The 17480-nt window shown below is 54.4% G+C and overlaps 1 pseudogene; it reads left to right on the top strand.

Moving 5' to 3' along the window:
• LOC116410813 overlaps window positions 1-16467 on the top strand; it is a 22093-nt pseudogene extending 5626 nt beyond the window's left edge.
• Window positions 16468-17480: the final 1013 nt, after the last annotated feature.

Here is a 17480-nt window from a genome sequence, read left to right on the forward strand (position 1 = left end):
AGAATCCATTGGCCAAGTCAGCCCACCCAAAGAATCCCATGGCCAAGTCTAACCACCCAGAAGAATCCATTGGCCATAGTCTAGGCCCACCCAACGAATCCCATTGGCCAAGTCTAACCCACCCAAAGAATCCATTGCCAAGGTCTACCACCAAAGAATCCCATTGGCCAAGATCTAGGCCCACCCAAGAATCCCATTGGCCAAGTCTAACCCACCCAAAGAATCCCATTGGCCAAGTCTAGCCCACCCAACGAATCCCATTGGCCAAGTCTAACCCACCCAAAGAATCCCATTGGCCAAGTCTAACCCACCCAAAGAATCCCATTGGCCAAGTCTAACCCACCCAAAGAATCCCATTGGCCAAGTCTAGCCCACCCAAAGATAGGCAGCATTTACCCCACGGCCTGCTGGCTACTAAACCCACAGAGATAAGGGGAACTAAGCCAATTCGTCTTTTCAGCTTTTGCCCCACAGGGATTGGTTACTGGATTATTTCCTGTATTTGTATATAAAGTCCCCAATATATAACAGTTTCAGTGCCGGTCACTCACACAGATCAACGTTCAGACATTTTGGGGTCCTGAGAATGAATTTGCTGTGCACCCAGTAATACGGGGGGCCACTGTGGGTGGGTGGGTGCCCTGTAGTTCCTGGGTGGGACCCGGGGCTCCCATGGTGCAACACTCGGGGTCACACTGTTTGTGCTTTGGGTGCAGGATCTGTTTCGGGGCGCACGTACCCCAGTGATCGTAGCAGACTATGGAACCCCAAGATGGTGGATGTTGGAGCCCCTCCCTTCCGTCCCTCCTGCTGGGGGTCACGGCCGCCTTCCTGGGCTACTACTGGGTGTGTATGTGCAAGGTAGGTGGCTACAGTCACGACTGGGGGGGTATGGGCCCCTAGAATTCATCCAATGATAGTCTGGGCTGGGGGTACATTGGTGACGGCCAGATATTGCCCCATTGGGCGGCCTGGTGAGGGGCAAACTGCACACTGTGGCAGAGATTGGCTGCTTGGGGGTGGGACTTATATGAAGGCTTTCTCTGATTGGCTGCACAAATTTCATACTCATCTGGCTGATGTTTGGAGTTGGCCAATGGCCACCGGTTGATATTCCCCCCAACAGGGTGCAAGGGGGGGTGCGCTGCAGGGTTGATTGGAGCCAGTGTAGTGGGACCCCAAACCCTGGTTCTTTGCCCATTTGCCCCTGGGACTCACTGGGCCGGGGTAACAGCTTTGCTCGTGGGTTTGTTTCCTGCAGAAGCCCAGTATTGTGTCCTTGTTGCCCCTCCGGACGCTCCTGTCACGCTATTGCCCCGTCGCCAGCGAGAAGTTCTGCCCCACCATCTGGTGCTTCGAGGGGAGGATGCAGACTGCATTGTGGGTCCACTTTGTGCGCAAACCCACCCTGTCCTACAGGAAGTGAGTGACCCCCTGGAACTGGGGGGGGGGGTTATATGATCGGTGGGTACAGGGGGTTAATATGATCGGTGGGTACATGGGGGGTTTATTATGATCAGTGGGTACATGGGGGGTTATATGATCGGTGGGTACATGGGGGGGTTATTGATCAGTGGGTACATTGGGGTTATATGATGCGGTGAGTACATGGGGGGTTATATGATCAGTGGGTACATGGGGGGTTTACTATGATCGATGTTGGGTCATGGGGGGTTATATGATCGGTGGGAATAGGGGGGGTATTATGATCAGTGGGTACAATGGGGGGTTATATTGACATCAGTTGTGGTACATGGGGGTATGATGATCAGTGGGTACATGGGGGGTTATATGACTCGGGGGTAACTGGGGGTTATATGATCGGTGGTACATGGGGGGGTTATATGATCAGTGGGTACATGGGGGGTTAATGATCAGTGGGTACATGGGGGGGTTATTATGATCGGTGGTTACATGGGGGGGTTATATGATCGGTGGGTACATGGGGGGGTTATATGACGGTGGTACATGGGGGGTTATATGATCAGTGGGTACATGGGGGTTATATGATCAGTGGTAATGGGGGGGTTATAATGATCAGTGGGTACATGGGGGGGTTTATATGATCGGTGGGGTACACTGGGGGGGTTATACTGACGGTTGGTACATATGGGGGGGTTATATGATCGTGGGTACGGGGTTTTTTGGGTACATGGGGGGTTATATGATCGGTGGGTACATGGGGGGGTTATATGATCGGTGGGTACATTGGGGGGTTATATGATCGGTGGGTACATGGGGGGTTATATGATCGGTGGGAACATGGGGGGGTTATATGATCGGTGGTACATGGGGGGTTATATGACGGTGGTACATGGGGGTTATATTATGGTGGGTACATGGGGGGTTATATGATCGGTGGGTACATGGGGGGCGTTATATGATCGGTGGGGTATGGGTGAGGTTATGATCGGTGGGTACATGGGGGGGTTATATGATCGGTGGTACATGGGGGTTATAGTCGTGGACTGGGGGTTATATGATCAGTGGGGACATGGGGGGTTATATGATCAGTGGGTACATGGGGGGTATATGATCGATGGGTACATGGGGGTTATATGATCGGTGGGTTACATGGGCAGGGTTATATGATCGGGGTACATGGGGGGGTTATATGATCAGTGGTACATGGGGGGGTTATATGATCGTGGGTACATGGGGGGGTTATTGATCGGTGGGTACATGGGGGGGTTATATGATCGTGGGTACATGGGGGGTTATATGATCAGGGTACATGGGGGGGTTATATGATCAGTGGGTACTGGGGGTTATATGTCGGTGGGTACATGGGGGGTTATATGATCGGTGGGTACATGGGGGGGTTATATTGATCGGTGGTACAGGGGGGGTTATATGATCGGTGGGTACATGGGGGGGTTATATGATCGGTGGGTACATGGGGGGGTATATATGATCGGTGGGTACATGGGGGGTATATGATCGGTGGGATGGGGGTTATATGATCGGTGGGTACATGGGGGGTTATTATATGAATCGGTGGGTACATGGGGGGGTTATATGATCGGTGGGTACATGGGGGGGTTATATGATCGGTGGGTACATGGGGGGTTAATGATCGGTGGGTACATGGGGGGGTTATATGATCGGTGGGTACATGGGGGGTTATTATGATCGGTGGGTACATGGGGGGGTTATATGATCGGTGGGTACATGGGGGTTATATGATCGGTGGTACATGGGGGTTATATGATCAGTGGGTACATGGGGTTTATTGATCAGTGGGTACATGGGGTTATATGATCAGTGGGGTACATGGGGGGGTTATATGATCGGTGGTACATGGGGGGGTTGTATGATCGGTTTGGTACATGGGGGGTTATATGATCAGGTGGTACATGGGGGGTTATATGATCGGTGGGTACATGGGGGGGTTATATGATCGGGGGTACATGGGGGGTTATATGATCGGTGGTACATGGGGGGTTATATATGATCGGTGGTACATGGGGGGTATAATGATCGTGGGTACATGGGGGGTTATATGATCGGTGGGGTACATGGGGGGGGTTATATGATCGGTGGTACAGGGGGGTATATAGTGGGGGGATGGGGGTTATGATCGGTCGGGTAATGGGGTATATGATCGGTGGGGTACATGGGGGTTATATGGATCGGTGGGGGTAACATGGGGGGTGTATGATCGGTGGGTACATGGGGGGTTTATATGATCAGTGGGTACATGGGGGGTTATATGATCAGTGGGTACATGGGGGGGTTATATGATCGGTGGGTACATGGGGGGGTTATATGATCGGTGGGTACATGGGGGGGTTATATGATCAGTGGGTACATGGGTGGGTTATAAATGATCAGTGGGTACATGGGGGGGTTATATGATCGGTGGGTATGGGCGGGGTTGATTCGTGGGTACATGGGGGGTTATATGATCAGTGGGTACGATGGGGGGGTTATATGATCAGTGGGTACATGGGGGGGTTAATATGATCAAGTGGGTACATGGGGGTTTATATGATCAGTGGGTACATGGGGGGTTATATGATCGGTGGGTACAGGGGGGGGTTATATGATCGGTTGGTACATGGGGGGCGTTATATGATCGGTGGTACATGGGGGTTATATGATCGGTGGGTACATGGGGGGGTTATATGATCGGTGGGTACATGGGGGGGTATATGATCGGTGGGTACATGGGGGGTATATATCGTGGGTACATGGGGGGTTATATGATCGGTGGGTACTGGGTATGTGGGGGGGTTATATGATCGGTGGTACATGGGGTGGGGTTATATGATCGGTGGGTACATGGGGGGTTATAGATCGGTGGGAATGGGGGGTTATAGATCGGTGGGTACATGGGGGGTTATATGATCGGTGGGTACATGGGGCGGTTATATGATCGGTGGGTACATGGGGGGGTTTATGATCGGTGGGTACATGGGGGGGTTATATGATCAGGGTACATGGGGGTTATATGACGAGTGGGTACATGGGGGGTTATATGATCGGTGGGTACATGGGGGGTTATATGATCGGTGGGTACATGGGGGTTTATATGATCGGTGGTACATGGGGGGTTTATATTGATCAGTGGGTACATGGGGGGGTTATATGATCGGTGGGTACATGGGGGGTTGTATGATCGGTGGGTACATGGGGGGTTATATGATCGTGGGTACATGGGGGGGTTATATGATCAGTGGTACATGGGGGTTATATGATCGGTGGTACATGGGGGTGTTATGATCGGTGGGTACATGGGGGGTTATATGATCGGTGGGTACATGGGGGTTATATGATCAGTGGGTACATGGGGGGGTTATGCATGCATCGGGTGCGGTACATTGGGGGGGTTTATATGATCGGTGGGCATGGGGGGGTATTTTGATGTGGGTACATGGGGGTTATTTTGATTGGTGGGTACATGGGGGGTTATTTGATCGTGGGTACCATGGGGGGTTATTATTGGATTTGGTGGGTTACATGGGGGGTTATTTGATTGGTGGTACTGGGGGTTATATGATCAGTGGGTACATGGGGGTTTATATGATCGGTGGTAGATGGGGGGGTTATATGATCGGTGGGTACAGGATGGTGGGAATTGGCGGTTTGGATATTTTAGGCTCCCGCTCTTTGTTCCCCAGATGAAGTTAATTCGCCGAGGATGGGGGGCAACTCTCTCTGGACTGGAAAGATAATGAGGAAAGCCCCCAGTACCCCGACGGTGCCACTCGCCCAATTGCTATTATATTGCCTGGTCTCAATGGCAACAGTCAAAAAATCTACATTCTGAACCTTGCGAAGGCGGCCGTGGAGGCGGGATACAGGTGAGATGGAGGCGGGGTACACGTGAGATGGAGGCGGGATACAGGTGAGATGGAGGCGGGGTACAGGTGAGATGGAGGCGGGATACAGGTGAGATGGAGCAGGGTACACGTGGAGATGGAGGCGGGGTACAGGTGAGATGGAGGCGGGGTACAGGGAGATGGAGGCGGGGTAGCAGGTGAGATGGAGGCGGGTACAGGTGAGAGGAGCGGGGGTACAGGTGAGATGGAGGCGGGGTACAGGATGAGATGGAGGCGGGTACACGTGAGATGGAGGCGGGGTACACGTGAAGATGGAGGCGGGGTACAGGTGAGATGGAGGCGGGGTGACAGGTGAGATGGAGGCGGGGTACAGGTGAGGGCGGGGACAGGTGAGATGGAGGCGGTACAGGTGAGATGGAGGCGGGGTACAGGTGAGATGAGGCGGGTACACGTGAAGATGGAGGCGGGGTAACACGTGAGATTGGAGGGCGGGGTACAGGTGAGATGGAGAGCGGGGTAGCAGGTGAGGGATGGAGGCGGGGTACAGGTGAGATGAGGCGGGGTAAGTGGATGGAGCAGGGTACACGTGAGATGGAGGCGGGGTACACGTGAGATGGAGGCGGGGTAGCAGGTGAGATGGAGCGGGGATACAGGTGAGATGGAGGCAAGGGTACACGCTGAGATGGAGCGGGGTACACGTGAGATGGAGGCGGGTACAGGTGAGATGGAGGCAGGTACAGGTGAGATGGAGGCGCGGATACAGAGTGAGATGGATGGCACGGGGTACAGGTGAGATGGAGGCGGGGTACAGGTGAGATGGAGGCGGGGTACAGGTGAGATGGAGGCGGGTACACGTGAGATGGAGGCGGGGTAACAGGTGAGATGGAGGCGGGGTACAGGTGAGATGGGGCGAGGTACAAGGTGAGAGGAGGCGGGTACACGTGAGGAGGAGGCGGGGTACAGGTGATGAGGGGCGGAGGTACAGGTGAGATGGAGGCGGGGTACACGGTGAGATGGAGGCGGGGTACACGTGAGATGGAGGCGGGGTACACGTGAGATGGAGGCGGGGTACAGGTGAGATGGAGGCGGGGTACAGGTGAGATGGAGGCGGGGTAACAGGTGAGATGGAGGCGGGGTACAGGGTGAGATGGAGGCGGGTACAGGTGAGATGGAGGCGGGGTACAGGTGAGATGGAGGCGGGTACACACGTGAGATGGAGGCGGGGTACACGTGAGATGGAGGCGGGGTACAGGTGAGATGGAGGGGGGTACAGGTGAGATGGAGGCGGGGTACAGGTGAGATGGAGGCGGGGTACAGGTGAATGGAGGCAGGGTACACGTGAGATGGAGGCGGGGTACACGTGAGATGGAGGCGGGGTACAGGTGAGATGGAGGCGGGATACAGGTGAGATGGAGGCAGGGTACACGTGAGATGGAGGCGGGGTACACGTGAGATGGAGGCGGGGTACAGGTGAGATGGAGGCAGGGTACAGGTGAGATGGAGGCGGGATAACAGGTGAGATGGAGGCGGGGTACAGGTGAGATGGAGGCGGGGTACAGGTGAGATGGAGGCGGGGTACAGGTGAGATGGAGGCGGGTACACGTGAGATGGAGGCGGGGTACAGGTGAGATGGAGGCGGGGTACAGGTGAGATGGAGGCGGGGTACAGGTGAGATGGAGGCGGGGTACACGTGAGATGGAGGCGGGGTAACAGGTGAGATGGAGGCGGGGTACAGGTGAGATGGAGGCGGGGTACACGTGAGATGGAGGCGGGGTACAGGTGAAGATGGAGGCGGGGTACAGGTGAGATGGAGGCGGGGTACACGTGAGATGGAGGCGGGGTACACGTGAGATGGAGGCGGGGTACAGGTGAGATGGAGGCGGGATACAGGTGAGATGGAGGCGGGATACAGGTGAGATGGAGGCGGGATACAGGTGAGATGGAGGCGGGATACAGGTGAGATGGAGGCGGGGTACAGGTGAGATGGAGGCGGGATACAGGTGAGATGGAGGCGGGATACAGGTGAGATGGAGGCGGGATACAGGTGAGATGGAGGCGGGATACAGGTGAGATGGAGGCAGGGTACAGGTGAGATGGAGGCGGGATACAGGTGAGATGGAGGCGGGATACAGGTGAGATGGAGGCGGAATACAGGTGAGCATGGAGGCGGGATACAGGTGAGATGGAGGCGGGATACAGGTGAGATGGAGGCGGGATGCAGGAGAGATGGAGGCGGGGTACAGGTGAGATGGAGGCGGGATGCAGGTGAGATGGAGGCGGGATGCAGGAGAGATGGAGGCGGGGTACAGGTTGGATGGAGGCGGGATACAGGTGAGATGGAGGCGGGATGCAGGAGAGATGGAAGCGGGGTACAGGTGAGATGGAGGCGGGATACAGGTGAGATGGAGGCGGAATACAGGTGAGATGGAGGCGGGATGCAGGAGAGATGGAGGCGGGATACAGGAGAGATGGAGGCGGGATGCAGGAGAGATGGAGGCGGGGTACAGGTGAGATGGAGGCGGGATGCAGGTGAGATGGAGGCGGGATGCAGGAGAGATGGAGGCGGGATGCAGGAGAGATGGAGGCGGGATACAGGTGAGATGGAAGCGGGGTACAGGTGAGATGGAGGCGGGATACAGGTGAGATGGAGGCGGGATACAGGTGAGATGGAGGCGGGATGCAGGAGAGATGGAGGCGGGATACAGGTTGGATGGAGGCGGGATACAGGTGAGATGGAGGCGGGATGCAGGAGAGATGGAGGCGGGGTACAGGTGAGATGGAGGCGGGATGCAGGAGAGATGGAGGCAGGATGCAGGAGAGATGGAGGCGGGGTACAGGTGAGATGGAGGCGGGATACAGGTGAGGTGGAGGCGGGATTGGAGACCAGCACCACCCATTTTGCCTCTACTTATTAAATGACTAAAGGGTTAATGATTAATGCAAGTGCCCCGGGCAAAGTTGCCCCCAGCAGCCATGTTGCTCTGAATGACATTTCCCAGAGTTCCCGCTGAATGGCGGTTCCTGTGGGTGCCAGTTGGGAGCAGACTGGCCAATCTCAGCCGCGTGTCTCTCCGCAGGTGCGTTGTCATTAATAATCGCGGCTTCGGCTTGGAGCAAGTCCTGGTGAGTCCTACCCCCCCCCACATACCTACCGGCCCCCCACTTACTAACGGGGCAATCACTGCCCACTCCTCCCCCCTTAGAACCCCCGGGTACCAGTGTTACTTTGTCTCCGCAGACCCCCAAGACCCTGTGTGTGGGATACACCCTGGATATGAGGACAGTGGTTGGTCATTTGATGAAGAAGTATCCGGAGGCTCCCCTATTGGCCGTTGGTTCATCCCTAGGAGCGTAAGTGTGGCCCCCTGGGAACACCCCCAGGGAAATATGCAGAAATGTGTCATTCCCACAATGCTTTGGGGCAGCAGCCGTCACGGACACGGTCCCATCATGATCTGCTCTTACCTTCCTGTCCATTTACTGATGGACCTTTCATTTTCGGTTTGGGTTGGGCCCCTCAGTGATTGGTTCCTCTAATACCCATGAGCCAATAGGGCGCTGAAGGAGTTGTTCCTCTCTACAGGAGCCCCTAGACTTCTCAGCCCAGCGTTACTATGGGTCCTTCAACCCAGGAACTATGAGGTCCATGTTATTTTCACTTCATAAAGGGAATTATGGGAATGTACCATCTTTTAGACCTTCTGCTCTTCATTTCATGACAGATCCTTGGGTGATTATGGGCAAAACTGGTCCCTGAAGAACATGAGACCCCTCTATTGCCCCTTCTGTAGCAGCTGTCCCTCACAGGGGGTCTCCATTAGCAGATTGCAACACATTCTACTGCCTCAACGCCTGATGGAACCTCTGGAGGCACCTCTGGAGACCCCTGTGGAGCTGAGGGCTATTGGCACAAAGTGACCTGAGAAGGTCCATATTTATTGTGGCTGAGACCCAGTTATGATGGGAGGGAGTTTCACTGTGTCGGGGGTCTCGGTGACCAACCATCATGGGGACCCTGCTGAGTACATTCAGGGTTGGGAGTGACCCAGAGGCAGGTTGGGGGGAATTGAATGATACCCGCTACTAAATACCCCTTGGCCCCCCAACTGACATTCAACTCCTTCCTCCATAGGGTGATCCTCCTTAACTACTTGGCTGATTATGGCGCCTCCTCACATCTCCGAGCTGCTGTCTCATTGTCTCCCCTGTGGAATCTCTTTCAGTCAGACGTGTCTCTCTCTGAGCCCCTCAATCATTGGCTGCTCCACAAGACCATCATTCGGGGGGTGAAGAAGACGATGATTAGGTAGGTGTCCTGCAATTCCCCAATATGGCGGTGAGTGGCAGTCGCTCAGACCAGGTGATGCTCCTTCGTCCAGTTGCTGCATCGCTATTGGGTGCAGACGGTGGCGGTTGAGTTGGCAGTTTGGGAGCAAGTTTGCCGCTATGCCCCACTGCCCGAGCCCCAGGTGGGCACTAGGGGGGACTCTGTACCCTGCTGAGTGTCTGTTTCTGGTGAACTCACCCTTCTCTTGAACGAATGACCCGTTTCCATTATACAAAGGTGTAGTTGCCCTTTACTTGATTCCTATTGGGTGCTCTCTGCACGTCTCCCTCGGTGGCTCAGTCTGTTCTCTCCTTACAGATACCGCTCAGTCATTTCCCAGAAGGTGGATGTAGATCATGTTCTAGAGGTGAGGGGTCTCGTCTGTCCCACCGGGCTCTGTCCTTTCATTACGTCTCACACTTTCCCTTTAATTTGGGTCATTTCACCCCATTTCCCTCTGTGTATTCTGCACCCCTTGCCGTTGCTATCAGTCCCTTGTCCGTTGCTATCAGTCCCTTGTCCGTTTCTATCAGTCCCTTGCCGTTGCTATCAGTCCCTTGCCCGTTGCTATCAGTCCCTTGCCCGTTGCTATCAGTCTCTTGCCCGTTTCTATCAGTCCCTTGCCCCTTGCTATCAGTCCCTTGTCCGTTTCTATCAGTCCCTTGTCCGTTTCTATCAGTCCCTTGCCCCTTGCTATCAGTCCCTTGCCCGTTGCTATCAGTCCCTTGTCCGTTTCTATCAGTCCCTTGCCCGTTGCTATCAGTCCCTTGCCCGTTGCTATCAGTCCCTTGCCTGTTGCTATCAGTCTCTTGCCCGTTGCTATCAGTCCCTTGCCCGTTGCTATCAGTCCCTTGCCCGTTGCTATCAGTCCCTTGCCCGTTGCTATCAGTCCCTTGCCCGTTGCTATCAGTCCCTTGCCCGTTGCTATCAGTCCCTTGCCCGTTGCTATCAGTCCCTTGCCCGTTGCTATCAGTCCCTTGCCCGTTGCTATCGATCCCTTGCCCGTTGCTATCGATCCCTTGCCCGTTGCTATCGATCCCTTGCTCGTTGCTATCGATCCCTTGCCCGTTGCTATTAATCCCTTGCTCTTTGTAATTAATCCCTTGCCCGTTGCTATCGATCCCTTGCCCGTTGCTATCGATCCCTTGCCCGTTGCTATCGATCCCTTGCCCGTTGCTATTAATCCCTTGCTCTTTGTAATTAATCCCTTGCCCGTTGCTATCAGTCTCTTGCCCGTTGCTATCAGTCCCTTGCCCGTTGCTATCGATCCCTTGCTCGTTGCTATCGATCCCTTGCCCGTTGCTATTAATCCCTTGCTCTTTGTAATTAATCCCTTGCCCGTTGCTATCAGTCTCTTGCCCGTTGCTATCAGTCCCTTGCCCGTTGCTATCGATCCCTTGCTCGTTGCTATCGATCCCTTGCCCGTTGCTATCGATCCCTTGCTCTTTGTAATTAATCCCTTGCCCGTTGCTATCGATCCCTTGCCCGTTGCTATCGATCCCTTGCCCGTTGCAAACGATCCCTTGCCCGTTGCTATTAATCCCTTGCTCGTTGTAATTAATGCCTTGCCCGTTGCTATCGATCCCTTGCCCGTTGCTATCGATCCCTTGCCCGTTGCTATCGATCCCTTGCCTGTTGCTATTAATCCCTTGCTCGTTGTTATTAATGCCCTTGCCCGTTGCTATCGGTCCCTTGCCCGTTGCTATCGATCCCTTGCCCGTTGCTATCGATCCCTTGCCCGTTGCTATCGATCCCTTGCCCGTTGCTATCGGTCCCTTTCCCATTGCTATCGACCCCTTGCCCGTTGCTATCGTTCCCTTGCCCGTTGCTATGGATCCCTTGCCCAGTAGGTTGGGGGTGGGGGGGTGAGACACAGGAAGTACAGGACCTGCTGGGGGCCCTGGGGCCCAGGATGTACCTTTGCTTACTGGTCTTTTTCAGTATAATAGCCACGCCTCCTGTTCTGTTGGGCACCGCCCACTGTGGGTGAGTCTAACACAATAGGAGGCCCAGGGGTTGCAGCCAGGGAACAATGGAGACTTGTGCAAGGCTGACCCCCAAGGCTGACACTTTCCATACAGGCAGTGGCTCAGTAACAGGAAGTACAGAGGGGCTTTAAAGGGGAACTAAACCTCCCTAACCAATATCCTCTAAGCTTTTTCCATTTTGCTGTTGCCCCCGTATGTACTGTACTTACCTCCCGCAGGTACACAGCCGTGTAAGGGAATACCCCCCCCATTCTCATCTGCCCCTGTAACCCTTTCCCCCCCCATCCAGGCACAAACGCTCAGGGAGTATGATGAGCGCTACACCGTCCCCGCCTACGGCTATCAGTCATGTGACGAGTATTATCGGGAGGCAAGCCCAGACCGGCGACTCAGTCTGATCCGGACCCCCGTGCTTTGTCTCTGCTCATTGGATGATCCTTTCTCCCCCAGAACTTGTAAGTTCCTCCCACCCTGCACCCTGGTCTCTTTTTATGGGGCATTTATGTGCAACCCCGGGGGCAACTGGGAATGGGACCCTCCAGCACTAACAGCCCCTGTAGTTCCAACATGGATCCTCCTACTTTATCCGCCATCTCTCCCTACTATACCGCTACTATATCCGCCATCTCTCCCTACTATACCGCTACTATATCCGCCATCTCTCCCTACTATACCGCTACTATATCCGCCATCTCTCCCTACTATACCGCTACTATATCCGCCATCTCTCCCTACTATACCGCTACTATATCCGCCATCTCTCCCTACTATACCGCTACTATATCCGCCATCTCTCCCTACTATACCGCTACTATATCCGCCATCTCTCCCTACTATACCGCTACTATATCCGCCATCTCTCCCTACTTTACCGCTACTATATCCGCCATCTCTCCCTACTATACCGCTACTATATCCGCCATCTCTCCCTACTATACCGCTACTATATCCGCCCATCTCTCCCTACTTAACCGCTACTATATCCGCCATCTCTCCCTACTATACCGCTACTATATCCGCCATCTCTCCCTACTATACCGCTACTATATCCGCCATCTCTCCCTACTATACCTGCTATCCCACAGCCCCAGTCCCTTCCCAGAGGCTATTATCCCCCCACTGCTACTATAGGCACCATCTCTCCCTACTATACCTGCTATCCCACAGCCCCAGTCCCTTCCCAGAGGCTATTATCCCCCCACTGCTACTATAGGCACCATCTCTCCCTACTATACCTGCTATCCCACAGCCCCAGTCCCTTCCCAGAGGCTATTATCCCACTGCTACTATAGGCACCATCTCTCCCTACTATACCTGCTATCCACAGCCCCAGTCCCTTCCCAGAGGCTATTATCCCACTGCTACTATAGGGCACCATCTCTCCCTACTATACCTGCTATCCCACAGCCCCAGTCCCTTCCCAGAGGCTATTATCCCACTGCTACTATAGGCACCATCTCTCCCTACTATACCTGCTATCCCACAGCCCCAGTCCCTTCCCAGAGGCTATTATCCCCCCACTGTTACTATAGGCACCATCTCTCCCTACTATACCTGCTATCCCACAGCCCCAGTCCCTTCCCAGAGGCTATTATCCCCCCACTGCTACTATAGGCACCATCTCTCCCTACTATACCTGCTATCCCACAGCCCCAGTCCCTTCCCAGAGGCTATTATCCCCCCACTGCTACTATAGGCACCATCTCTCCCTACTATACCTGCTATCCCACAGCCCCAGTCCCTTCCCAGAGGCTATTATCCCCCCACTGCTACTATAGGCACCATCTCTCCCTACTATACCTGCTATCCCACAGCCCCAGTCCCTTCCCAGAGGCTATTATCCCCCCACTGCTACTATAGGCACCATCTCTCCCTACTATACCTGCTATCCCACAGCCCCAGTCCCTTCCCAGAGGCTATTATCCCCCCACTGCTACTATAGGCACCATCTCTCTCCCTACTATACCTGCTATCCCACAGCCCCAGTACCTTCCCAGAGGCTATTATCCCACTGCTACTATAGGCACCATCTCTCCCTACTATACCTGCTATCCCACAGCCCCAGTACCTTCCCAGAGGCTATTATCCCCCCACTGTTACTATAGGTACCATCTCTCCCTACTATACCTGCTATCCCACAGCCCCAGTCCCTTCCCAGAGGCTATTATCCCCCCACTGTTACTATAGGCACCATCTCTCCCTACTATACCTGCTATCCCACAGCCCCAGTCCCTTCCCAGAGGCTATTATCCCCCCACTGCTACTATAGGCACCATCTCTCCCTACTATACCTGCTATCCCACAGCCCCAGTCCCTTCCCAGAGGCTATTATCCCCCACTGCTACTATAGGGCACCATCTCTCCCTACTATACCTGCTATCCCACAGCCCCAGTCCCTTCCCAGAGGCTATTATCCCCCCACTGCTACTATAGGCACCATCTCTCCCTACTATACCTGCTATCCCACAGCCCCAGTCCCTTCCCAGAGGCTATTATCCCCCCACTGCTACTATAGGCACCATCTCTCCCTACTATACCTGCTATCCCACAGCCCCAGTCCCTTCCCAGAGGCTATTATCCCCCCACTGCTACTATAGGCACCATCTCTCTCCCTACTATACCTGCTATCCCACAGCCCCAGTACCTTCCCAGAGGCTATTATCCCACTGCTACTATAGGCACCATCTCTCCCTACTATACCTGCTATCCCACAGCCCCCAGTACCTTCCCAGAGGCTATTATCCCCCCACTGTTACTATAGGTACCATCTCTCCCTACTATACCTGCTATCCCACAGCCCCCAGTACCTTCCCAGAGGCTATTATCCCCCCACTGTTACTATAGGTACCATCTCTCCCTACTATACCTGCTATCCCACAGCCCCAGTCCCTTCCCAGAGGCTATTATCCCCCCCACTGCTACTATAGGCCCCATCTCTCCCTACTATACCTGCTATCCCACAGCCCCAGTACCTTCCCAGAGGCTATTATCCCCCCACTGTTACTATAGGCACCATCTCTCCCTACTATACCTGCTATCCCACAGCCCCAGTACCTTCCCAGAGGCTATTATCCCCCCACTGCTACTATAGGCACCATCTCTCCCTACTATACCTGCTATCCCACAGCCCCAGTCCCTTCCCAGAGGCTATTATCCCCCCACTGCTACTATAGGCACCATCTCCCCCTACTATACCTGCTATCCACAGCCCCAGTCCCTTCCCAGAGGCTATTATCCCCCCACTGTTACTATAGGTACCATCTCTCCCTACTATACCTGCTATCCCACAGCCCCAGTCCCTTCCCAGAGGCTATTATCCCCACTGCTACTATAGGCACCATCTCTCCCTACTATACCTGGCTATCCCACAGCCCCAGTCCCTTCCCAAGAGGCTATTATCCCCACTGCTACTATAGGCACCATCTCTCCCTACTATACCTGCTATCCCACAGCCCCAGTCCCTTCCCAGAGGCTATTATCCCACTGCTACTATAGGCACCATCTCTCCCTACTATACCTGCTATCCCACAGCCCCAGTCCCTTCCCAGAGGCTATTATCCCCCCCACTGCTACTATAGGCACCATCTCTCCCTACTATACCTGCTATCCCCACAGCCCCAGTCCCTTCCCAGAGGCTATTATCCCCCACTGCTACTATAGGCACCATCTCTCCCTACTATACCTGCTATCCCACAGCCCCAGTCCCTTCCCAGAGGCTATTATCCCCCCACTGCTACTATAGGCACCATCTCTCCCTACTATACCTGCTATCCCACAGCCCCAGTCCCTTCCCAGAGGCTATTATCCCCCCACTGCTACTATAGGCACCATCTCTCCCTACTATACCTGCTATCCCACAGCCCCAGTCCCTTCCCAGAGGCTATTATCCCCCCACTGCTACTATAGGCACCATCTCTCCCTACTATACCTGCTATCCCACAGCCCCAGTCCCTTCCCAGAGGCTATTATCCCCCCCACTGCTACTATAGGCTCCTCCTCTCCCTACTATACCTGCTATCCCACAGCCCCAGTCCCTTCCCAGAGGCTATTATCCCCCCACTGCTACTATAGGCACCATCTCTCCCTACTATCCCATCCCAAGTACTGTTTGTGTTATACTATAACTCCGCCTCCTTGCTCTTCTGCCCAATTGCAGCGATTCCATTGGCCGAGGTCTCCTCCAATCCCTACGTGGCTCTGTTAATCACCACCCACGGGGGGCACATCGGTTTCCTGGAAGATCTGATCCCAAACCACCAGAGATACATGGACCGGGTCTTCCAGCAGTTTGTTGTGGCGATTTTGGCGCATGGGGAGGAGCTAAACTTCTGACAGAGAATTCTTATTGGTTATTTACAGAAACACAACCTGTCACAAACATGGGGGGGCACTAGTGGGACTAAAGGCCAATTTGGGGCAATAATCACTTTGGGTCCATAGTTTCAGTGAGCGACATGTTCTTGATTCCGAGGAAGCTGAATGGATCCCTATGAAACGCTGTGCCGTGATTGGACAGAGGTTGAGTTGGAACGTTTGTGCCTTCAGAACTCCATTGCGCCCCCCGCAGGGCTTGAGACTACAGCAGCAGTGTGGGCATTGCCCCGGTGTATTTACATTCCCCCCCCCCCCAGTATTATTATCTACATACCTCATTGTAACGATAAGAACCAGCCTTCGGGCCCAAGAGCTTACAATCTAAATAGCAAAATGGCTGCCATGGTGAATAATGGTAAGATGGGTAAGGAGAAGGGGGTTGTAACTTGCACCCCATTGTTACTGATATAAGTGCCACCCAGGGGGGCAGTAGCAGTCACATGGGGGTATAAGCGCCTGTAATAACTTCTAATAAATGAATTCACTTGCCCCAGTGTCTGACTCAGTTGCCTCGCGGCTCGGTGTAGAGGGAATGGGCTATATAGCAGCAGTGGGCGGAGCTTTGCCAGGCAGGCCGGCCAGCCCTCATCCAATTGGCTAATGGAAGGGATGTACTATAATAATAGGGGGTTGGTTAAAGGCACGGAGCAATAGTGAGTTTTGCCCCGAGGGGGAGGGGCCACAGGGTGTTAATCAGCTGTTTCTTTGGATTGGATCCAGATCAGTCCCACTGGCCCCCCCCCCCCACTCCCCAATAGCCAAGGGACCCCCTAACGCCAGTGTGCCAACCAACAGCTGGGGGTAAGTGCCCCCTCAGCAGCACCAGAGCCCATCACACAGCAGGGGGTGCCCGGGGTACAATGGGGCCCAGGGCATGAGCTTTGCTGTACGTTAGATCCCCCCTACACTGTAAACTTCACCCATTGGCCAGCGGGCAGGGGCCCGAGGGTACACGCCAGCCCCCCAGTAGATTTTGAGTGTAGGAACGATCCTGCTTGCAATGGCCCAATGCCAACTTGTCCAACCTGGGGGCAAATCTACTGGATAAGGTGCAAAGCTGCTTCCTATTGCCCCAAAGCCCACAGTTTTGGTACCCGAGGGGCATTGGGGAGTAACCACCATGCAGAGGGCAATTGCACATTATTCTGTCAGTATCTGTAGGGGCAATACACAGTCGGGTACTTACCCCAGGGCCAGAGCCACAAGGGCCCTCTGTGCCACTAAGTAGGTGCAGTCGGCATATTGGCCCCCACCTCTGCAACTGCCCCCCCCATACTCACTGTTACTGCCCCCCCCCATACTCACTGTTACTGCCCCCCCATACTCACTGTATCTGCCCCCCCCATACTCACTGTTACTGCCCCCCCATACTCACTGTATCTGCCCCCCCCATACTCACTGTATCTGCCCCCCCCATACTCACTGTATCTGCCCCCCCCCCATACTCACTGTTACTGCCCCCCCCCCATACTCACTGTAACTGCCCCCCCCATACTCACTGTATCT

This window comes from Xenopus tropicalis, chromosome 5, assembly GCF_000004195.4.
Source record: "Xenopus tropicalis strain Nigerian chromosome 5, UCB_Xtro_10.0, whole genome shotgun sequence".
NCBI classification, from domain to species: domain Eukaryota; kingdom Metazoa; phylum Chordata; class Amphibia; order Anura; family Pipidae; genus Xenopus; species Xenopus tropicalis.